Consider the following 25,192-nt stretch of genomic DNA (forward strand, 5'->3'; position numbering starts at 1 on the left):
ACCCACCATACTACATGGGCGGGCGGGAAACTTCCTTTGGGCTCGGCGGCAGGTGGCTGGCTTGCACAGCGTGACCTCTGACTTCACGTCACGCTGCGCAGGGAGAGCCGGGAGGAGGTAGCTGGGCAGCGCCTGAGCCTCCTGAGGACGTTCAACGCTGCCCAGCATTAAAAACACAAAGGGCCACCTGATTCCGCAATCCCCAGGATTGGAGCTTTCAATCCCGGGATTGAATCCCGGACGATTTTTTGCCTAAATCCCGGAATCCCACCGATCCCGTCATTGGACACCCTAATACACGCAACAATATACACATAATTGTGCTTAGTGTTATACAAATCTCAAGATGCAGCAACAGTTTAAGTAACTTCTGAAAAGACCATTGAGAAACATATTTTATAGATCATTATTTATGAAAAGAAGCAGTTACACTTCCACCCCTGAACAATCATACCCTTTTCTGATAGAAATGGGTTAAAATCCAGGCATTTGAGTACCGGGTAGTTTTGCCAGTCCCTGCCTGACCACCCTTTAACACAGACAAGCAAATTATTGGGTCAAGAATGTCTACCCAGTAGTTTGCGGATCAACATGGGTATTTCGTCTGTGTGAAAGGGTGAACGCGGGTCAAAATTCCCAGATCTCCGACCCTGGTAAATTCCTGGATTGAAGTCCCAGGAATTTAAATCTGGGCTGATCCTTTCACACAGAAAAAGGACCAGTGTTAATCGGCAAACTACCGGGTAGAACTTCTTCACTCGGTAATATGACTTTCTGTGTGAAAGGAGTATCACAGGTTTTATGCATAGAAGGAAAAATGTGAAGACAGTTACAGCACATAGGTTAGTTACTGTGGAAGCAATTTATAACACCCCTCTTAAGTCATTGGCAAACAAGAACGTAACAAACTGTTATTTTCACATAGTAATAACAATTATTCTTAAAGCAATTGATTAAACGGCAGTGAGAAATAAATCCTGTGATCCTTCAATGTAGTTGTAAACACAAGAAAGCCTTTGTAATACACATTAGACAGCAGTGACAGTATTCACTTTATTATTGTAAACCGGACACATGACCTAGTTGATAAATGTAGTGAAGTTAAATTAAAAGCAAAAAAAGAATCTATAAAATGTGAAAATAATATAATAACAATATAATTACCTATTAATCACTCAATTGTGGCAAATACATTCTATGGGTAGACTATAGTATGAAAAACAAAACCTACTGGAACAACATAAAAGACATTGAGAATATACTGTTCAATCAGTAAACGGAAAATTCACTTGTGTGCCACTCGCTCTTGCCAATACTCATGTTGCAATGAATAGTATAGTATGTATATTAGTGTTGTTGTGTTATGCAACATTAGGCAATTTAACATGTCCCCTAAAGAGGCTACTGCCACATGTATTCCACAGATGACCGGAGAAACCATGTGAAGGTGCACCATTGTGTCTGGGCTGTCCTGAATATAAAAATAAAATCACCGCAGAGACTACTTAGTGTTTATCATTTATTATCAGTTTCGATTAGGCAGGATTTATCATCATACAGGACCTACATATTACAAAATGCTTTACAAATAATATCTATTCATTCACATAAGTCCCTGTCCCAGTTACAGTATATATCCATGGTCATACACAGAAAGCTTAATTTTTGCCAGAAACCAATTAACTTCTCAGTAGGTCTTCGTACTGTTGGAAGAAACATGAGCACCTGGAGAAATCCTATGAAAAATTGTGAGAGTACATACAAACTCCACATAGATGGTCAGACCAGAACTCATGACCCCAGCGCGGTGAAGCAGCAATTCTGTAATGCCCATATGGTTAAACTGGGACAGAACTCAGAGGGATACTGTGATTTATGATGGTTGCAAGAATGCCTATTGCTCATCTTCTTGTCCAACTATACTGGCTGCAAAGGATCACCATAGGTGCCACGCTATTACCTGGGGAATGGGTGGAGGCTGGGGGCAGTCCCTCCCAGAAGTCAACAATAGACCAAGGCAGTGAGCTATCAAGGAAAGGAATTTCAAAAAGGAATAGGATTTGAACACTTCAGGATTAGATGTTTTTGAAGAATTACTTTTTTCTATCTGTAAAACCCTTTCACATGCCGGATCGACACGGGTCAGTATGCGTTGTGAAAGGGGTCTTGGAGAATTCCTGGGTCGCCAGACCCGGTAATTCAACCCGGGTAATAAGAAGGGTTATTCCCGGGCTGAGTACCGGGTCAGTGACAGCATAAACGGATTTCCAGGTTGATCCGACCTGGGACCCGTTTACTATATAGGGTGAGGCGGCGAGTAGATGAGCTCATCTCCCAGCGCCGCCTGCACCACCGCCCCTTCCCCCCCCCCCCCCGCTATGGCAACCGACCCAGTATATTGTCTGGTAGGGAAGCCTGCAGAGGGCTCCAATGCCGGATCCCACCTGGGAAGGACCCATTTCCAATTCCCAGTGGGATCCGGCATTGGAGATGTGAAAGGGGTATAATACCTCTCATAAGCTTTGCCTTTTTGCAGATGATGTTATCTTATTTGTTACAGACCCAGAGAACTTGTTGACCCCTCTCCAGTCTATTTTGGACAACTATAGCACTACCTCATACTTCAAGCTTAATTTCGCCAATACTGAAGCTCTTCCTATTAATATCCTCCTCTAGTTCTCCAATCCCTGAAGAATCACTTCCTTCACTTCATTCAAATTTATGTTACTGCCAAAGTTGATTTATTATTTCATGCTATTCCCTATACCAGTGGTCAGGGAACAGGTTTAATTTACTCCAGATTGGGTAAAAATGAAATTCCTGGGTGTTATGGATGGTCGCGCTGCCGAGAGACAGCCCCATTCAGCACCGGGCGGCTCGTGATGTGACGTGCTGACGTCACGCCGCGCTCCCTGCTGCCTGCCCTGCGCTGTGCTCCTGGCCACCCTGTGCCGTGTTCCTGGCCGCGGGTGCAATGTGCTGAAGTCACACCGTGCTCCCTCATGCCCGCCCGTCCTGCACTGTCTTGTCCTCCCGCCCGCAGTCCGCCAATCCACACACAAAACTTGAAGTGTTCTGTGGCTGACCGCTGACAGAGTTCCGCAGGATCAGACAGTTGCCCACATAACAGTGGGAAATTCCCACTGACATTACTGAGCTGAGGATGTGACCATCAGTCTCCTAAAAGTCGTGTGTGTGTGTGTGTGTGTGTGTGTGTGTGTGTGTGTGTGTGTGTGTGTGTGTGTGTGTGTGTGTGTGTGTGTGTGTGTGTGTGTGAGAGATCCATCTTTCTTACATTCATTCTGGTGTTTTGGGTAGAAAGTGGTAATTATCCCATTCATTGCCAAAAATAGGATTTTAATTACCTACCGGTAAATCCTTTTCTCGTAGTCCGTAGAGGATGCTGGGGTCCACATTAGTACCATGGGGTATAGACGGGTCCACCAGGAGCCATTGGTACTTTAAGAGTTTGAGAGTGTGGGCTGGCTCCTCCCTCTATGCCCTCCTACCAGACTCAGTCTAGAAACTGTGCCCGAGGAGACGGACATCTTCGAGAGAAGGATTTTACACAGATAGTGGCGAGATTCACACCAGCTCACACACAAGGCTAACCAAGCTAACTAGCTTGAAACATAAGCAACCGCTGAACAAGATTACTTACCAAGTAACAAGACAGTACTTAACCTAGAACTAAGCAGTACTGAACCAAATAACCACTGCAGGATCACGAAGCGCTAGGCGGGCAACCAGCATCCTCTATGGACTACGAGAAAAGTATTAACCGGTAGATAATCAAAATCCTATTGTCTCTTACGTCCTAGAGGATGCTGGGGTCCACATTAGTACCAGGGGGATGTACCAAAGCTCCCAGAATGGGAAGGAGAGCGCAGAGGCTCCTGCAGAACCAATTGACCAAACTTAAGGTCCTCATAGGCCAAAGTATCGAACTTGTAGAACTTTGCGAACGTTTTCGACCTCGACCAAGTAGCTGCTCGGCAGAGTTGTAGGGCCGAGACACCCCTTGGCAGCCGCCCAGGAAGAACCCACCATACGTGTAGAGTGGGCCTTAACAGACGTAGGACACGGCAAGCCTGCCATAGAATACGCATGCTGGATAGTGAACCTGATACAGCGAGACATCGTCTGCTAAGAAGCATGACACCCAATTTTCTTGGGATAATACAGGACAAATAGAGTGTCCGATTTTCTGTGACGAGTAGTCCTCCTCACATAGATTTTTAGAGCTCTTACAAAATTTAAGGACTTTGATGATATTGAGGAGTCAGTCGCAACTGGCACCACAATAGGTTGGTTGAAATGAAATGCCAACACAAAATACGGAAGAAACTGCTGACGTGTCCGAAGCTCAGCTCTGTCTTCATGGAAGATCAAGTATGGGCTTTTACATGACAAAGCCCCCAACTCTGACACACGTCTAGCAGAAGCTAAGGCCAACAAAGTGACAGCCTTCCACGTGAGAAACTTGACCTTAACCTCCTGTAGAGGCATAAAACCAGTCCGACTGGAGGAACTGCAACACCACGTTAAGATCCCAAGGTGCCGTAGGCGGTACAAAGGGAGGTTGGATGTGCAGAACTCCCTGCAAAAAAGTCTGAACCTCAGGGAGGGCAGCCAACTGTTTCTGGAAGAAAATGGTTAGGGCCAAAATTTGGACCTTTATGGATCCTAACCTCAGGCCCATATCCACACCTGTTTGCAGGAAAAGGAGAAAACGTCCCAGTTGAAACTCCACCACAGGAAACTTCTTGGACTCACAACAGAGATACATATTTTTTCCAAATACGATGGTAATGTTTTGACGTTACTCCTTTCCTAGCATGTATCAGGGTAGGAATAACCTTGTTCGGAATGCCCTTCCGAGCTAGTATCTGGCGTTCAACCTCCATGCCGTCAAACGTAGCCACAGTAAGTCTTGATAGGCGAACGGCCCTTGCTGCAGCAGGTCCTCCCGAAGAGGAAGAGGCCTTGGCTCATCAAGCAGTAGATCCAGAAGATCTGCGTACCAATCCCTTCTTGGCCAGTCCGGAGCAATGAGGATTGCCTGAACTCTTGTTCTCCTTATGAGTTTGAGAACTCCTAGAATGAGTGGAAGTGGAGGAAACACGTACACTGACTGGAACACCCACGGAGTCACTAGGGCGTCCACTGCCACTGCTTGCGGGTCCCTCGACCTGGAACAATACCGCCAAAGCTTCTTGTTGAGAAGAGAGGCCATCATGTCTATTTGGGGTACGCCCCAAAGATCTGTTACCTCCTTGAACACCTCCGGATGGAGACCACACTCCCCTGGATGGAGATCGTGTCTTCTGAGGAAGTCCGCTTCCCAGTTGTCTACTCCCAGAATGAAGATTACGGACAGCGCCAACGCGTGTTTTTCTGCCCAGAGGAGGATTCTTGTAAACATCTGACATTGCAGCTCTGCTCTTCGTTCCGCCCTGTCAGTTTATGTAAGCCATTGTCGTTACATTGCCGGCTGCACTTGAATGGCCCAATTTCTCAGAAGATGGGCCGCATGGAGAAGACCGTTGTAGATGGCACTTAGTTTCAGAATGTTTATCGGCAGGCCAGCTTCCAGACTTGACCACCTTCCTTGGAAAGTTTCCCCTTGAGTGACTGCTCCCCAGCCCTGGAGACTTGCATCCGTGGTTAGAAGGACCCAGCCCTGAATCCTGAACCTGCGGCGCTCCAGAAGGTGAGGTAATTGCAGCCACCAGAGGAGTGAAATCCTGGCCTTTGGCGACAGACGTATTCTTTGGTGCATGTGTAGATGGGATCCCGACCACTTGTCCAGGAGATCCAGTTGGAAGGACCGAGCGTGAAACCTCCCGTACTGCAGAGCCTCGTAAGAGGCCACCATCTTCCCCAGAAGGCGAATGCACTGATGAACCGACACCCGGGTTGGCTTCAGGACATCCCGGACCATTGTTTGTATCACCAACGCTTTTTCCTCTGGAAGAAACACCCTCTGCACTTCCGTGTCGAGGATCATTCCCAGAAAGGACAACCTCCTGGTTGGTTCCAAATGTGATTTTGGAAGATTCAGGATCCAACCATGTTCCCTGAGAAGCTGGGTCGTGAGAGCTATGGACAGTAACAGCTTCTCCTTGGACGATGCTTTTATCAGCAGATCGTCCAGATATGGAATTATGTTCACCCCCTGTCTGCGGAGTAGAACCATCATTTCCGCCATCACTTTGGTGAATTCCCTTGGTGCTGGGGAGAGGCCGAATGGCAGGGCCTGGAACTGAAAGTGAAAGTTCAACAGTGCGAATCGAAGATATGCTTGATGCGGCAGCCAAATTGGAATGTGGAGGTACTCATCCTTGATATCCAGGGATACCAGGAATTTCCCCTCCTCCAGACCTGATATCACCGCCCTTAGAGGCTCCATTTAGAACTTGAACTCCCTCAGAAAGGGGTTTAGTGATTTTAAGTTCAGAATGGGCCTGACCGAACCATCCGGTTTCGGTGCCACGAAAAGGTTCGAATAGTAACCTTTGTTTTGTAACTGGGGAGGAACTGGTACGATAACCTGTGAAACCACCAGCTTCTGGACAGCTCCCTGAAGGGTAGCCCTGTTTGCCGGCAAAGCTGGCAAGCCTGATTTGAAGAACCGGTGAGGAGGGAGATCTTGAAATTCCAGCCGGTACCCCTGGGACACAATATCTAGTACCCAGGGATCCAGGCCGGAAGACACCCAGAATTGTGACTGAAATGTCCGCGCTGTCCACCGTCATGCTGAGGACTTTGGTGTACCAGAAGCAGGTTTCTGTTCCTGGGAACCTGCAGCAACCGGTTTCTTGGATTTTGGCCGACCTCCTCTAAAGAAGGTGTTGGACAGTTTGACATTTCTTGTTTTAGTAGCACGAAAGGACTGTGATGCCGCTGAAGTAAAAGGTCTCTTCACAGCAGGTGCAGCTGAGGGAAGAAAAGGTGACTTACCCGCTGTAGCCGTAGAGATACACGCATCCAGCGCTTCCCCCAAAGAGAGCCTGATCTGTGTAGGGTAGGGTCTTCCACAACTCTCCTGGATTCCGCATCGGCAGACCACTGGCGCAGCCACAGTGCTCGACGAGTGGAGACAGACATGGAAGAAATTCCTGCAGCCATTGAACCCAGATCCTTCATGGATTCCATCATAAATCCTGCAGAATCCTGACTGTTACGTAAAAACAATTCTACGTCACTTTTATCCATAGTATCCAAATCCTCAAGTAACGTGCCTGACCACTTTACTATAGCTTTGGAAATCCATGCACAGACAATAGTAGGCCGTAGTATCACCACTGAAGCCGTGTATATGGATTTGAGCGTAGCATCAATTTTGCGATCAGCTGGCTCCTTCAAGGCGGTAGATCCTGGAACAGGTAAAACCATACAGACGCGTCCACTATGGGTGGGTTTTCCCATTTTTTTCCTATCCTCCTCAGGGAAGGGAAAAGCAACCAGTACCCTTCTAGGGATCTGGGATTTTTTCTCCGGGTTTTCCCATGCTTTCTCAAATGTAGCATTTAATTCTTTGGACACAGGGAATGTTAGCGAGGCTTTTTTATTGTCAGTGAAGTAAGCCTCCTCAACCTGCTCTGGTGTTGTATCTGCAATATTCAACACATCCCTTATAGCCTCTATCATCAACTGCACCCCTTTAGCAAGAGATGCGGCCCCCTTAAGCACATCCCCATCACCGTCTGCCATGTCAGTATCGGTATCCGTGTCATCCTGCATAATCTGTGCAAGAGCACGTTTATGGGAACCTACTGAGGGGGGCCCTGAGGTAACAGAACCGGACCAAACTGCCATAGAGTTCTGTAAAACCTGAGTTGCAGATTCATTCTGTGCAACCCTAGTAGAGATCTGAGAAATCATGGATTTGATAGAGGATAACCATTCAGGCTCCCTTGCTGTTATCTGTGCTAAAACAGTGCAATCCTGATTACATGGAATGAGATCATCCTGAGAGGACATATGCTCTGCAGCATATGACACAGCGTCCCCGGACATAGCTTAATGGAGACCACAGACACTCCACACACACACAGGGGAGGACAGACAGAGTTTCACCCCCAAGAATGGCAAGAGAGACACAGAGATTGGAGCCAACCCACACACAGCACTTTCCAGGTATAGGGAGACCCTAAACCAGTGCTGACTGTGTACCTTAATAGGTTACACAGTCTTACACAGCCTCCCCCCCCCCTTTCTACAACCCCCTGGTACCGTGAGAGATAGCTGGAGTTGCTCTGGAGGGACTGCACATCACTGACTGCATTTCTGCAGGCAGAAAAATGGCGCTGAACTTTGCTGGGTCCGCTCTGAGGAGAAGCTCCGCCCCTTAACGGCGCTGTCTTCCTGCTCTTCATAGGATTATACTGGCCTGAGGATTTATGCTGGCAGAGATCCCTGGACCCTGACAGGCTTGAGAGGTCAGTGAAGGGTGTAGGCGCTGGGTCAGGGCGCCACTCACAGCGCCACACTATGTACCGCTGAGCCCCGGAGCGCAGTTAGTACTGCGCTCCATACCCTGTTGCCGCCATCTTCACACCGGCTGCCTGCTTGCTAGGGGGGGCGGTGCTCACTCACCAACGATCTTCTGGCTCTGTAAGAGGGTGGTGGCATGCTGCCGGGATGAGCGATCCCCTGTGGCGGGGAACGTTCGATCCCCTCAGGAGCTCAGTGTCCTGTCAGCGGAGATAGTGGCTCAGACACCGCAGGGCAGACACCGCAGGGCAGACGTGCTTAGTCCCACGAAGCAGGGAAGCTGTTGCCAGCAGCTTCCTGTAAAATAAAAAACTCTAAAATAAAGAAGCTCTGTAGAGCTCCCCTAGCTGTGACCGGCTCCTCCGGGCACATTTTCTAAACGGAGTCTGGCAGGAGGGGCATAGAGGGAGGAGCCAGCCCACACTCTCAAACTCTTAAAGTGCCAATGGCTGCTGGTGGACCCGTCTATACCCCAGCATTCTCTAGGACGTATGAGAAAAATAAATGGCGAAAATACAAAATTATAAATGTATATACACAGTATGTCAGAAAGGCCATATAAACAGTGATAACCAGTATATATGCACAATAATATATGATTTCCTTGATCTCAAAACAAGGGGGAACTTCAGCGTAACTTAATATATTTTGGGGTAAAAAGTAAAAAAATTCCCTGACCCCTGCCCTATACCATTCCCTTCCAATTGTTAAGACTCAATGAAAAGGTTAATGCTCTCTTATATCTGGAAGTGAAAAGCTCCCCATCTGGATTTTGGTTTTATGGCCCGCACAAAAAAAAAAAAAAAATAACAGGGGGGGGGGGGGGGGTTTAACCTTCCTGACCAAGGACAATGATGTGGCTTTGCTTTCTCAGCTAAGTGACTAGTTTTCCCCCCTCATTTGAAACTTTGGGTGGATCTAGAGTGTGCTCTCCCTCTTAGTTCTCCTTTACCTGATTTTCTTTGGTTTACTAACCAGATTCGCCCCAAAACTTCTCCCTACAGCTGTTTTGGATACTTTGAAGGTTTGGGATGCCAAACTTATGATTAACTTTGACTATGTTCTCCCTACCAGAACCCAATCTCTTAAAGCTCAGGGATAGGTAATGACCACATCTTTATATTTCCTACTGGATGCCCATAGTTATTGTCTCTTTAGACAATAGCTTTTTCCCCCCATACTTTATTTTACCCTTCCCTGTCCTCTGTATCAAATATAACTTAGGTCATTCAGTCTGGTTTTATTACTTTCAACTTAGACAATGGGTTGACCAAATGACTACTACATCTGCTGTCTTTCAGACAACCCAAAACCAAATTCTAGATAGGCTATCTCCAACTTCCTCCAACTGAGTTATATTCTATTGGTCCCATTTACTGTCACAACCTGACCTGACAGAGAAGTCTCCTTTTCCAATCAAATAGGAAAGTGACCTCCAACATACCTTTATTCTTAAACAGGGGGAATCCATTAATTGCACTTCATTTTCCCTATCTTGGTGCACAACACAAATTTATCAAGCTGGACAGGAATGAGCATTGCACTCAACCCTCTCAGATCATGGCTAAAAACTGATATATGGCTTTTTCTTTTATAACCTATATCTTACAGAACAGGGTAGAGTCGGTCAGATATTGATAAGAGTTTTTCAATTTAGGAAAGCAGCCCCTTGATGGAATAGAAGAATATTACACATTTTCAAGCTTCAATATTAGAGCTACTGTCCTATTAATTTTTCCAACATCTGTAATCTGTATGTGTATATATATATATATATATATATATATATATATATATATATATGTAGAAACCAAGAATATGGGCACAAGCGACCAATGGTGTCTGTAGTAAAGGAACGTAAAATGATTTTTATATAAAAAAGAGCATATTTATTTTACACGAGTAAAAACACTGATATATTTTGATTAAAAAAAATGCTTAAGCGTAAGAATTCATAAAAAATGCATAAAAAATACACGAACATATAAAAAAGGGAGTGTATTTTTTTGGACATATATTATACACAATTGTGAAGGTTTACACACCACAAGTGGCGCTATTTTTTTCCTCTTTTGCAAATATATATATATATATATATATATATATATATGTGTAAGATTATTTTTTTTTTATTATTCTAAACTGGCCTGTATCAATTACGAGCAATAAATATTATACACACATACAAACAGAAAACCCAGCACTCACCATAGACAGCTCACTTATCCTCAACACATCAATAAATAAATGATGGGGGTTTAGTTAGTGAATTGGCCAACGTACAGAAGCCTGCAAACCGATCGCAAAGGTACCCCACCTTCATGCAGGTCCTACACTATCACAGAGTCTTAAAACCTGGCAACTGTTTCACACATAATATAACTGCAAATATGCCTACTTGGTTTAATGTGCATCTGCCAAACACCTTATGGCTTTTAAAGGTACACTAGTCATCTGACACTGGCTGATAAATTACTAAGGAACAGCTGACACAGGTTAAGGATAATAGAGTCTACATAGCGGTGAATGAGAATGCTAGTGGTCACAGCTAAGAGTTAACCTTAGATTTCTATTGTGTGTGTGTGTGTGTGTGTGTGTGTGTGTGTGTGTGTATATATATATATATATATATATATATATATATATATATATATATTATATATATAATCAACTGTATGTTTGCTTCCAAAGGAGTGACAGTGCTTGATGAACATATTAAATTTGTATAAATGCAACATTTGCTGCACCAAAAATTGGCTCAATAAAACACAGCCAGATAGATTAATGAGAAACAGTAGTTTTACTTCGTCTTGCTTCACTGTATTGAAAAGAATGCTCATTCTCTGAACCATCTTTCTACATAATGAATGAAATTGTGAGTCATAGTGAAGCCATAGTGTACTTACTACCTCTTTCCCTGATCTGTGCCACACGGGAGGGCAGGGTGCCCTGGTAGCTTTAGTACCAACTGACAGGAAAGACCGCTGCATTCCTCAGTTACTGGGACCTCAGCCTAAGCACAGCCTTGGGATATATTACACTGACGCACAAGGTTATTCTCAATGACTTTGGTTAAGACAAGGAAACAGGGACAGCTGGAAAGTAAAAACTTGCCAAAATAAACACGGACAATAAGCAGAGATATCCGTTTGGAGACAACATAATAAAGGAAATCATGTCAATGTCGTAAAAATGTGAATCCAAGGATAAGGAAATTGTTCAAAGAAAGCAACTGATTGTTGTTTTAGAGTTAAGGCTGACACAAGCTAAAGCTCTACACTATAACTATGAGAGTTGGGACACATACTCACATATATACAACTTACTGTATTTCACATACAATGCATTTCAGGAAACATAACAGGACATCTCAAATAGACACTATAGACACTATAGAACAGAATGCAGATGACAGAACGGTCACATCTTTCTCACTTGGGGAAGGGGGAAGGTATCAAACAGTGGTCCAGTGGCGAAGTTGCCATAGAAATCAATCACCTTCGAGTTAGCATTTATCAAGTATATTCTTTATAATGAAAGGTTGAAGATGATATTGACAACTTTTCCACTGATCAACCTCTGCACACCGCTTGCTACATCTCCCCCTGTGCTACATGAAACTATACAGTCGAAAGTCTCCCAACTATGGCAGGGTCACGTATATTCCAGCACACATGCATCCCACATTTAATTCGAGAAGTCCTTTAATGTGAACTGATTACCATAAATTAAGTACCATATACTGTAAGTGATTAATACAAAGGGGTAGATTTACTAACCTTCGGGGTATCAAAGCCACCAATGATACTTAGCTTTGTCCAATACATTAAAAACAGCAACTATTATTAATCTATTTAGACGTTTTCATATGGGAACCTCTGAGAATCAATGCTGCCAAAATATGCTGCCAGGAGGATTCAATATTTTTGGCATCTCATCCGCAGACATGCAGAGTTAAACTTATAACCATGTCCCTTACACTCCTGAGTGGGCAATACAGGCCGTCTTTGAACTAAAACAACGTATGACCCTAAAGCACAAAGCTTTTGCTAGCCTTGTGTGCCACGGGTAAGAAAACTATCATACAGGACTCGATCGATTGCGTACCTCCTCAAATACTCCTCTTTTTGAATAAATTCAACTTCTTATTTAGAATGGATTGTCTGGAAACGCTCTTGAACAGGTAGAAACAGGTGGAACGCTTTTCACATTATGGGAATCTTACATAGATACCCTCCAATAAACCACCAGAGAACAAATTCACCACAGCCTTCGCAATACCACCTGGCATCATTAACAGGATGGCTGTACAAGACCCACCTATTTCCTTAAGTTAATGGGTATCATATGAACGGCATCTCCCTTCCAGGTTCATTCAGGCATATTTCTGAATTTTTATCTGATCTACCTGTTACCATTTTGCATTCTGTGTTTTTCAATATATGTCATACTTTTACTGTTTTCATGGTTACTTTATGCCAATAAGATATATTTTTGAATTTCCTTTTAGACGATGTGTGACCATATTTGTAACAATTGAATAGTTTGGAACATGTCACTTATGTCCAGATCTGTTAAAAAGGTCGGCTTTGTACTGCCCATTGACAATTTTATTTTGCAACGCCTCAATAAAAAAAATGTAAAAAAAACCCACAGTAACTGTAATAATAGTTAAACAAGCCTGATTCAGCATTTTTACAGTCGCCTATCATTAGTGGCATTAATAAAGTAACAATTAGTATCTGGGAAATCCTGCTTTGCGATACAGCCAACTTTTTCAGCAAATAAACACATTATTACAGGGAAGTGCAGATATTTGCAGGTGAAGATGGCTTAAGTGTCGGATGCAAAATGTAACATTTATTAGAAAGTTGGCCTAGACATGCACCCACAGGCAGCACATATTTAAGTTAATTTGACTATCCAGATTTTAATGCGGGAAAGCACATTTCACCCAATGTAATAGCATTGAAACACAGAAAGATACCTTGTGTAATAAATACAGTCCTAATGTCTTTTCAGTCCTATGATTATAAAATAAATTATCCAAACTATTTTAACTAATATTTTAAGGAAACAAATGAAAAAGGTTAAATTAAATGATTAACCACTTGCTTGGCATGGTCACATCAGATGCGAACACACCAGCAAGTACTTCATCTGACCTGGTCGCAGTGGATGCGACAAGTCAGACAATGTAAGCAGCTACAGGGAAGAGAAAGTTTCTTTAAAATGGAAGTCACAATGCTTGAGATGTTCCCGATGTTCCAATGGTGCCGGCCGATGCGCCGATATTTAAAAAATAAGAATTTACTTACCGATAATTCTATTTCTCGTAGTCCGTAGTGGATGCTGGGAACTCCGTAAGGACCATGGGGAATAGCGGCTCCGCAGGAGACTGGGCACATCTAAAGAAAGCTTTAGGATCACCTGGTGTGCACTGGCTCCTCCCCCTATGACCCTCCTCCAAGCCTCAGTTAGGATACTGTGCCCGGACGAGCGTACACAATAAGGAAGGATTTTGAATCCCGGGTAAGACTCATACCAGCCACACCAATCACACTGTACAACTTGTGATCTGAACCCAGTTAACAGCATGATAATAGAGGAGCCTCTAGAAAAGATGGCTCACTACAACAATAACCCGAATTTTTTGGTAACAATAATTATGTACCAGTATTGCAGACAATCCGCACTTGGGATGGGCGCCCAGCATCCACTACGGACTACGAGAAATAGAATTATCGGTAAGTAAATTCTTATTTTCTCTGACGTCCTAGTGGATGCTGGGAACTCCGTAAGGACCATGGGGATTATACCAAAGCTCCCAAACGGGCGGGAGAGTGCGGATGACTCTGCAGCACCGAATGAGAGAACTCCAGGTCCTCCTCAGCCAAGATATCAAATTTGTAGAATTTTACAAACGTATTTGCTCCTGACCAAGTAACTGCTCGGCAAAGTTGTAAAGCCGAGACCCCTCGGGCAGCTGCCCAAGATGAGCCCACCTTCCTTGTGGAGTGGGCATTTTAAGATTTTTGGCTGTGGCAGGCCTGCCACAGAATGTGCAAGCTGAATTGTACTACAAATCCAACGAGCAATCGTCTGCGTAGAAGCAGAAGCACCCAATTTGTTGGGTGCATACAGGATAAACAGCGAGTCAGATTTTCTGACTCCAGCCGTCCTGGAAACATGTATTTTCAGGGTCCTGACCACGTCAAGCAACTTGGAATCCTCCAAGTCCTTAGTGGCCGCAGGTACCACAATAGGTTGGTTCATGTGAAATGCAGAAACCACCTTAGGTAGAAAATTTGAGGACGAGTCCTCAATTCTGCCCTTTCAGAATGAAATATTAAGTAAGGGCTTTTATATGATAAAGCCGCCAATTCTGACACCCGCCTGGCTGAAACCAGGGCTAACTCGTCACTTCCATGTGAGATATTTTAAGTCCACAGTGGTGAGTGGTTCAAACCAATGTGACTTTAGGAAACTCAACACAACATTGAGATCCCCAAGGTGCCACTGGAGGCACAAAAGGAGACTGTATATGCAGTACCCCTTTTACAAACGTCTGAACTTCAGGCACTGAAGCCAGTTCTTTTTGGAAGAAAATCGACAGGGCCGAAATATGAACCTTAATGGACCCTAATTTTAGGCCCATAGACAGTCCTGTTTGCAGGAAATGGAGGAAAAGACCCAGTTGAAATTCCTCTGTAGGGGCCTTCTTGGCCTCACCCCACGCAACATATTTTCGCCAAATGCGGTGGTAATGTTTTGCGGTTACGTCTTTCCTGGCCTTGACCAGGGTAGGGATCTTCAGGATCCGGCGTTCAACCGCCATGCCGTCAAACGCAGCCGCGGTAAGTCTTGGAACAGACAAGGCCCTTGCTGGAGCAGGTCCTTTCTTAGAGGTAGAGGCCACGGTTCGTCCGTGAGCATCTCTTGACGTTCCGGATACCAAGTCCTTCTTGGCCAATCCGGAACCACGAGTATAGTTCTTACTCCTCTCCTTCTTATGATTCTCAGTACTTTTGGTATGAGGGGCAGAGGAGGGAACACATACACTGACTGGTACACCCACGGTGTTACCAGAGCGTCCACCGCTATTGCCTGAGGGTCCCTTGACCTGGCGCAATATCTGTCTAGTTTTTTGTTTAGACGGGACGCCATTATGTCCACCTTTTGTTTTTCCCAACGGTTTACAATCAGGTGGAAGACTTCTGGGTGAAGTCCCCACTCTCCCGGGTGAAGGTCGTGTCTGCTGAGGAAGTCTGCTTCCCAGTTGTCCACTCCCGGAATGAACACTGCTGACAGTGCTATCACATGATTTTCCGCCCAGCGAAAATCCTTGCAGCCTCTGCCATTGCCCTCCTGCTTCTCATGCCGCCCTGTCTGTTTACGTGGGCGACTGACGTGATGTTGTCCGATTGGATCAATACCGCCTGACCCTGAAGCAGGGGTTTCGCTTGACTTAGGGCATTGTAAATGGCCCTTAGTTCCAGAATGTTTATATGAAGAGATGTCTCCAGGCTTGACCATAAGCCCTGGAAATTCCTTCCCTGTGTGACTGCTCCCCAGCCTCGCAGGCTGGCATCCGTGGCCACCAGGACCCAGTCCCGAATGCCGAATCTGCGGCCCTCTAGAAGATGAGCACTCTGCAACCACCACAGGAGGGATACCCTTGTCCCTGGTGACAGGGTTATCCGCTGAAGCATCTGAAGATGCGACCCGGACCATTTGTCCAGAAGGTTCCACTGTGCGTGGAATCTGCCGAATGGGATTGCTTCGTAGGAAGCCACCATTTTTTACCCAGAACCCTTGTGCATTGATGCACTGAGACTTGGTTCGGTTTTAGGAGGTTCCTGACTAGCTCGGATAACTCCCTGGCTTTCTCCTCCGGGAGAAGCACCTTCTTTCTGGACTATGTCCAGAATCATCCCTAGGAACAGAAGACAAGTCGTCGGAACCAGCTGCGATTTTTGGAATATTGAAAATCCAATCGTGCTGCCGCAACACTACCTGATATAGTGCTACACACAGTAAAGGATAACTAAAATTCCCTTCTTTCGAAGGAATATCATCATTTCGGTCATTACTTCAGTAAAGACCCGGGGTGCCGTGGACCATCCCTACGGCAGCGTCCGAACTGATACAGTTCTGTACCATAACCTGAAATACCCTTGGTGAGAAGGGTAAATTTTGACATGAAGGTAAGCCTCCTTGATGTCCCGAGACATCATGTAGTCCCTTTCTTCCAGGTTTGCAATCACTGCTCTGAGTGACTCAATATTGAATTTGAACCTCTGTATGCAAGTGTTCAAAGATTTTAGATTTTAAAATCGGTCTCACCGAGCCGTCTGGCTTCGGTATCACAATAGTGTGGAATAATACCCCGTTCCCTGTTGCAGGAGGGGTACCTTGATTATCACCTGCTGGGAATACAGCTTGTGAATGGCTTCCAAAACTGCCTCCCTGTCAGCGGGAGACGTCGGTAAAACAGACTTTTGGAAACGGCGAGGGGAATACGTCTCGAATTCCAATTTGTACCCCTGAAATATTATCTGAAGGATCCAGGGGTCTACTTGCGAGTGAGCCCACTGCGCACTGAAATTCATTGAGAACGGGACCCCACCGTGCCTGAATTTGTAAAGCCCTAGTGTCATACTGAGGGCTTGGCAGCGGCGGAAAAGGGTTTCTGTTCCTTGGAACTGGCTGATCTCTGCAGCCATTTTCCTCTCCCTCTGTCACGAGCAGAAAAGAGGAACCCTTTTGTCCGCTTGCCAACCAGGACTGTGCCTGATAATACGGCGTCTTCTTTTGAGAGGCGACCTGGGGTACATCCCCTCTTTTAAGGCAATACTTCCAAATGCCGTTTGGAATCCGCATCACCTGACCACTTTACTGGAATAATTGGACAACGCACTTATACTTGATGCCAGTCGGCAAATATTCCGCTGTGCATCCTGCATATATAGAAATGCATCTTTTAATTGCTCTATAGGCAATAATATACTGTCCTTATCTAGGATATCATATTTCCAGTCAGGGAATCCGACCATGCCAACCCAGCACTGCACATCCAGGCTGAGGCGATTGCTGGTCGCAGTATAACACCAGTATGTGTGTAAATACATTTTAGGATACGCTCCTGCTTTCTATCAGCAGGATCCTTAAGGACGGCCATCTCAGGAGAGGGTAGAGCCCTTGTTTTTACAAGCGTGTGAGCGCTTTATCCACCCTAGGGGGTGTTTCCCAACGCACCCTAACCTCTGGCGGGAAAAGGTATACTGCCAATAACTTTTTAGAAAATATCAATTGTTATCGGGGGGAAACCCACGCATCATCACACACCTCATTTTATTTCTCAGATTCAGGAAAACTACAGGAAGTTTTTCCTCACCAAACATAATACCCCTTTTTTTTGGTGGTATTCATATTATCAGAAAAGTGTAAACTTTTTCCATTGCCTCAATCATGCAATGTGTGGCCCTATTGGAAATCACGGTTGTCTCTTCACCGTCGACACAGGAGTCAGTACCCCTGTCGGCGTCTGTATCTGAGGTAACGGGCGCTTTAGGGCCCCTGTATGAGACGTCTGGACATGCACAAGCTGAGTAGCCGGCTGTCTCATGTCAACCACTGTCTTTTATACAAAGCTGACACTGTCACGCAATTTCAACAGTACAGCCACTCAGGTGTCGACCCCCTAGGGCAGGCATTCCCAACCACGGTCCTCAAGGCACACTAACAGTGCAGGTTTTAGTGATTTCCAGGCTTCAGCACAGGTGACTTAATTAGTAGCTCAGTAATTTTGATTTAACCATCTGTGCTGCAGCCTGGATATCACTAAAACCTGCACTGTTGGTGTGCCTTGAGGACCGTGGTTGGGAATGCCTGCCCTAGGGGGTGACAACACAATTTCAGACACTCTACTCCGTCTCCTCATCATTTTTCTCCTCATACTTGTCGACACCAACGTACCGACACACAGCACACACACAGGGAATGCTCTGATAGAGGACAGGACCCCACTAACCCTTTGGGGAGACAGAGGGAGAGTTTGCCAGCACACACCAGAGCGCTATATATATATATACAGGGATAACCTTATATAAGTGTTTTTCCCTTTATAGCTGCTGTATTGTTATATACTGCGCCTAATTTGTGCCCCCCTCTCTTTTTTAACCCCTTTCTGTAGTGTAGTGACTGCAGGGGAGAGCCAGGGAGCTTCCCTCCAACTGAGCTGTGAGGGAAAATGGCGCCAGTGTGCTGAGGAGATAGGCTCCGCCCCTTTCTCGGCGTCCTTATCATCCTTTTTCTGTATGTTTTGGCAGGGGTTAAATGCATCCATATAGCCCAGGAGTTATATGTGATGCATTTATTTTAGCCATATAAGGTTTTTTTATCGATTTATTGCGTCTCAGGGCGCTGCCCCCCCCAGCGCCCTGCACCCTCAGTGACCGGAGTGTGAAATGTGCTGAGAGCAATGGCGCACAGCTGCGGTGCTGTGCGCTACCTTATCTGAAGACAGGATCGTCTTCTGCCGCCGATTTTTCCGGACCTCTTCGCTCTTCTGGCTCTGTAAGGGGGACGGCGGCGCGGCTCCGGTGACCCATCCAGGCTGAACCTGTGATCGTCCCTCTGGAGCGAATGTCCAGTAGCCTAAGAAGCCCAATCCACTCTGCACGCAGGTGAGTTCGCTTCTTCTCCCCTTAGTCCCTCGATGCAGTGAGCCTGTTGCCAGCAGGTCTCACTGAAAATAATAAACCTAAACTTTCACAAAGAGCTCAGGAGAGCCCCTAGTGTGCACCCTTCTCGTCGGGCACAGAAATCTAACTGAGGCTTGGAGGAGGGTCATAGGGGGAGGAGCCAGTGCACACCAGGTGATCCTAAAGCTTTCTTTAGATGTGCCCAGTCTCCTGCGGAGCCGCTATTCCCCATGGTCCTTACGGAGTTCCCAGCATCCACTAGGACGTCAGAGAAATATATATTTTATTTATGGCAAGAACTTACCTTTGTTAAAACTCTTTCTGCGAGGTGCACTGGGCTCCACAAGGATAGACATTGGGGGGGTGTAGAGTAGGATCTTGATCCGAAGCACCAACAGGCTCAAAAGCTTTGACCTTCTTCCCAAGATGCATAGCGCCGCCTCCTATATCACCCCGCCTCCGTGCACAGGAGCTCAGTTTTGTTAACCAGCCCAATGCAGTAGCAAGTAAAAGAGACGACAACTGCCAGTTGCCACAAACACCACACTCTCCCGACAGGAGAAGTGTCAGCGGCTAATGCCATACCAACCCAAAGAAGCTAAGTGCGTCAGGGTGGGCGCCTTGTGGAGCCCAGTGTACATCGCAGAAAGAGTTTTAACAAAGGTAAGTTCTTACCATAAAACTCGTTTTCTGCTGCGGGGTACACTGGGCTCCACAAGGATAGACATTGGGGATGTCCTAAAGCAGTTCCTTATGGGAGGGGACGCACTGTAGCGGGCACAAGAACCCGGTGTCCAAAGGAAGTCTCCTGGGAAGCGGCGGTATCGAAGACATAGAACCTAATGAACGTGTTCACTGAGGACCACGTATCCGCCATGCACAATTGATCAAGGGTCGCACCACGGCGAGCCGCCCAAGAAGGTCCAACAGACCGAGTAGAATGGGCCCTAATGTGAGCAGGAGCTGACAGACAAGCCCTCACATAAGCATGTGCAATCACCATTCTAATCTATCTGGCCAAAGTCTGCTTGTGAGCAGGCCAGCCCCGTTTGTGAAATCCAAACAGAATAAAGAGAGAATCAGATTTCCTAACAGAAGCAGTTCTCTTCACATAGATATGGAGCCCGTACCACATCCAAAGACCGCTCTTTGGAAGACAAATCAGGAGAGACAAAGGCCGGAACCACAATCTCCTGATTAAGGTGGAACGAAGAAACCACCTTAGGTAAATATCCGGGACGAGTCCTAAGAACCGCCCGGTCACGGTGAAAAATCAGATATGGGGAACTACAAGACCAGGCACCCAGATCCGACACTCTTCTAGCAGAGGCAATAGCCAGCAAGACCACCACCTTAAAGGAAAGTCACTTAAGGTCAGCTGAACCAAGGGGTTCAAATGGAGGCTCTTGCAACGCCTCCAAAACCACCGACAAGTCCCAAGGAGCCACAGGCGGGACATAGGGAGGTTGGATACGCAACACACCCTGAGTGAAAGTATGAACATCAGGTAGAGTCGCAATTTTTCTCTGAAACCACACCGACAAGGCAGAAATATGAACCTTGAGGGAGGCCAGATGCAGGCCTAACTCTAAACCTTGCTGCAGAAAAGCCAAAAGCTTGGCTGTACTAAACTCGGAAGCGTCATATTTGTTAGATGCCCACCAAACAAAGTAGGAATGCCAGACCCTATGGTAAATCCGAGCAGAAGCCGGTTTCCGGGCCCGCTACATAGTTTTAATGACCTCTTCAGAAAAACCCTTAGCCCTCAAGACGGAAGCTTCAAGAGCCACGCCGTCAAAGACAGGCGGGCTAGGTCCTGGTAGACACAAGGGCCCTGTACGAGGAGGTCTGGGCATTGTGGATGTAGAATTGGACGCTCAGACGATAGGCCTTGCAGGTCTGAGAACCAGTGCCGTCTGGGCCACGCCGCAGCTATGAGAAGCAGATTTCCTTTTTCTTGCTTGAACTTCCGAATTACCCTGGGCAGGAGTGACACCGGAGGGAACACGTACGGCAGCCGAAACCTCCACGGCACCGCTAGCGCATCCACGAATGCTGCTTGAGGATCCCTTGTCCTTGCTCCGAAGACCGGAACCTTGTGATTGTGTCGAGACGCCATCAGATCCACATCTGGAAGACCCCACTTTTCCACGAGGAGTTGAAACACTTCTGGATGGAGGACCCACTTGCCGGCATGCACGTCCTGACGACTGAGAAAGTCCGCTTCCCAATTCAGGACTGACGGAATGAATATTGCCGGTAGATGGCGTTCCGCCCAACGTAGAATCCGTGAGACTTCCTTCATTGTCAAACGGCTTCGAGTGACGCCTTGATGATTTATGTAAGCCACTGTGGTGGCTTTGTCTGACTGTACTTGAACAGGACGGTTCTGAATTAAATGCTGGGCCAGGTTCAACGCATTGAAGACCGCCCGCAATTCCAGAATGTTGATCGAGAGGAGAGATTCCTCCTTGGTCCACCGACCCTGAAGGCAGTGCTGCTCCTGCACCGTGCCCCAACCTCTTAGACTGGCATCTGTCGTCAACAGGACCCAGTTGGATATCCAGAAGGGACGGCCCCTGCACAATTGTTGGTCCTGGAGCCACCAGAGCAGCGACAGACGAACTTCCGGAGTCAATGAGATCATGTGACACCTGATCCGGTGAGGCAGGCCATCCCACTTGGCTAGAATTAGCCTCTGGAGGGGGCGAGAATGGAATTGAGCATACTCCACCATGTCGAATACTGATACCATGAGGCCTAGCACCTGCTTTGCCGAATGTATCAACACTTGCGGACGAGAAAGGAAGCAACGAATCCTGTCCTGAAGCTTCAGGACTTTCTCCTGAGACAAGAACAACCTCTGGTTGCGAGTGTCCAACAGCGCTCCCAGGTGCACCATGCTCTGAGCAGGGACCAGGGAGGATTTCTTCCAGTTGATGAGCCACCCGTGGGCTTGTAGAAACCGGACCGTCATATCCAGATGACGTAGGAGAAGATCTGGGGAATTTGCCAGGATTAACAAGTCGTCCAGATACGGCAGTATACTGACCCCTTGACGGCGAAGACTCGCGGAGCCGTTGTTAAACCAAAAGGTAATGCCCGAAACGGGTAATGGATGTTGCCAATAGCAAACCTCAGGTATTGTTGATGTGACACTGCTATACGAATATGCAGGTAAGCATCCTGTATGTCCAGGGAGACCATGTAGTCCAAAAAATAAAAAAAAATAAAAAAATTGTATCTGCGCACACACTATCTTTATCTCATCTATATTTGGAACATCCATTCCATCACGAACCCCTATTAAATTAGTAGTAATTACCATCCACAGTGGAGGTGCTACCGACTACAGCTATCGTAAATACAGGAAAGAAAGAAGGAAAGAGCTATATTGTCAGTGCACATAAGGAAGACTAGATCTGGTTATCACATCTACCTATATTTTAATAACATTTAACTTTTATTGATATCTATTTAAGAAATCGGGGGGATAGCGAGCCAGCATCTTCTTTTGAGGCACAAACTTCGTACCCGGGTTTTCCCAGGGTTCCTGACGTATATCCACTAGGTGATCAGAGTGAGGTAAAACTTGTTTAACCACCTTCTGACTCTTGAACCTATCTGGTTTCTTAGGAGGGACGGATGGCTCGGGATCATCCGTAATCTGCAGAATTAAATTTAATAGCCTCCAAAAGATCAGGAATATCCACATGTTAACTACCCTCCCCATCAGCCGTATCTGAGTCAGAACCTGTGGGGTCAGTGTAAGTGCCGTCTTCATCAGACGAGGTGTCAGTGACAGCAGTGGATTGTGAGGAAACAAGTGCTCGCTTAGAGGACCTCTTGGACTTAGGCGAGCGTTGGTCAGACTTTTTAGTAGTCAAGGACTGGTTCAACTTCCTTTATTGAGCAGATAAATCATCCGCCCACGGCGGGTTAGCTGAAGGGACCACATACGGTTGTACCGGCATTGGGGGTCCCATAGGGGGTGTTAGTTTATGAACTAGCGTATGCAGAAGCATGGAAAAAGCGGCCCACGGTGGGTCAGTATGTGCCTCCGTTGCCACAGTCCCACTGGGGGGTAAGGAGCACCCAGAACCAGAACCCACAGCTGCAATATTCTCCTCATATGTGCCTGTGGCTTCAGCAACACCAGCAGTGTGTTCCGCCCCAGAACCGTTACCCTCAGAAGCAGGCATGATATAACTTGCAGTATGAGGTAACAGTACAATTATCAGCAGCACTATATCCCTAAACCCAAACCCCTGTGCAGTGTAGTCAGCACTAGCAGAGATAAAGGAGAGATATGGTGACTAAATCACAGAGAAAAATACGTAATCCAGTATATCTTTGTGAAAATCCTATATTAGATAACACCTGACGCGCCAAGCCCCCTCAGGTTATGGAATATAGGGATAGCAAGTTGAGTGAAAGACACGAAATGGACACCACTCAGCTATCAAATGCACACACAGAAAGTCACAGTTTGTACAATGCAGAGGTTATTACTGACAATAATACTGCACTGGACTAGCTTACACAGCTATATAAAACAATTATTATTATTATTATTATCATTTATTTATATGGCGCCACAAGGGTTCCGCAGCGCCCAATTACAGAGTACATATGCACATAATCAAAACAGTGACTTACAGTTGAAATCAATTTTGGACAAGTACAGGGTAACTAAGCATAACTACACCAGTAAATGACAGAGATAAGTTCCAGGTGGCCCAAAAACTGTGATTTGGGCAGTTGAGAATTATTAAAGAAGAAAAGGGTGAGCACATGAAGGAAGAGGGCCCTACTCGTGAGAGCTTACATTCTAGGGGAAAACAACAGATATAACAGTACACAGTAAGAACTGGATGTATATCACAGGGTAATTGTACTATAAAACCCTGACTAAACGCACGCTTTCTTAACTATCACCGTCTAAAAGGCAGGTAGAATACTTAAGTGTCATGTAAAGGCACAGCGCTGACAACCAGGCGGCTTTACATAGGAGGATTTGCCAAAGCAGGAACAGTGAACTGAGGAATAATGGCGCCGCAGACACTGACAGAGAGTGAGGAAAAGACAGAAATGCAGCTCCAGGGCGGGAACACTTGCTGGAAATGGCGCTCTGGGGCTGGGGGAGGGGCTTCAGGTCTAAGCCTTATCCCCTCTGCTGGCAAAACCACCGGGTACTGTGGGCGATATAAAAACCGGTTTAGAGAGAACACCTGACCTGCGCCCATGCCCTGGTGATCTAGTGGGATCGCCTGTACTGCCACAGTGTCCACCGCCAGCGTGCGCAGCCCGCCGCCTCCCACTGACCGCGCCGGATTGCGATAAAGACTGGGTCCCGCAAGCGGGACCCACTTACCACCTCCCGAAGCGCGGCCACACGATCCTGGAGAGCCCCAGCCGTGTGTGTGTCTAACGTGAAGAAAACTGAAGCCTCCGCTGTAGGTACCCGGCAACCAGGGCTCGTGAGTGTACAGCGCCGCTGGGTGAGAGATGGAGCTGCAGCAGGCAATGTCTACTGACATCCAGCACAATCTGTGCCTCTGCTGCAGCCCTCGTAGTCTTCATTTTTCCTCAGAAAAAGCTTTTATAGAGCTGCTGTGAGCAGCTCTTCCTGTTACAAGCACCAACTACAAACTGGGCTCCTGTGCACGGAGGCGGGGTGATATAGGAGGCGGCGCTATGCATCTTGGGAAGAAGGTCAAAGCTTTTGAGCCTGTTGGTGCTTCGGATCAAGATCCTACTCTACAACCCCCCCTCCCCCCTCCCCCCCCCCCCCCCCCCAATGTCTATCCTTGTGGAGCCAAGTGTACCTCGCAGCAGAAAATTAGTATATTTTTCTTTTGTAACTAAAATTATTTTCGATAACGTTAAATACATGTTCTTCACCTAATACACTCAAAAAAAAAAAAAGACAATTTGCGAGAGGTTTTTGGAAAAAAAAAATAGTAAGTTAAGTGGTTAAAGTGACC

The 25,192-nt window shown here is 46.3% G+C and overlaps 1 protein-coding gene across 3 annotated transcripts in view; it reads right to left on the reverse strand.

Moving 5' to 3' along the window:
* VPS13C (vacuolar protein sorting 13 homolog C) overlaps nt 1-25,192 on the reverse strand; it is a 950,377-nt gene that overhangs the window by 735,005 nt on the left and 190,180 nt on the right. The gene's annotated exons all lie outside the window — the stretch shown is intronic.

The sequence above is a fragment of the Pseudophryne corroboree genome, chromosome 6 (assembly GCF_028390025.1).
Source record: "Pseudophryne corroboree isolate aPseCor3 chromosome 6, aPseCor3.hap2, whole genome shotgun sequence".
NCBI classification, from domain to species: domain Eukaryota; kingdom Metazoa; phylum Chordata; class Amphibia; order Anura; family Myobatrachidae; genus Pseudophryne; species Pseudophryne corroboree.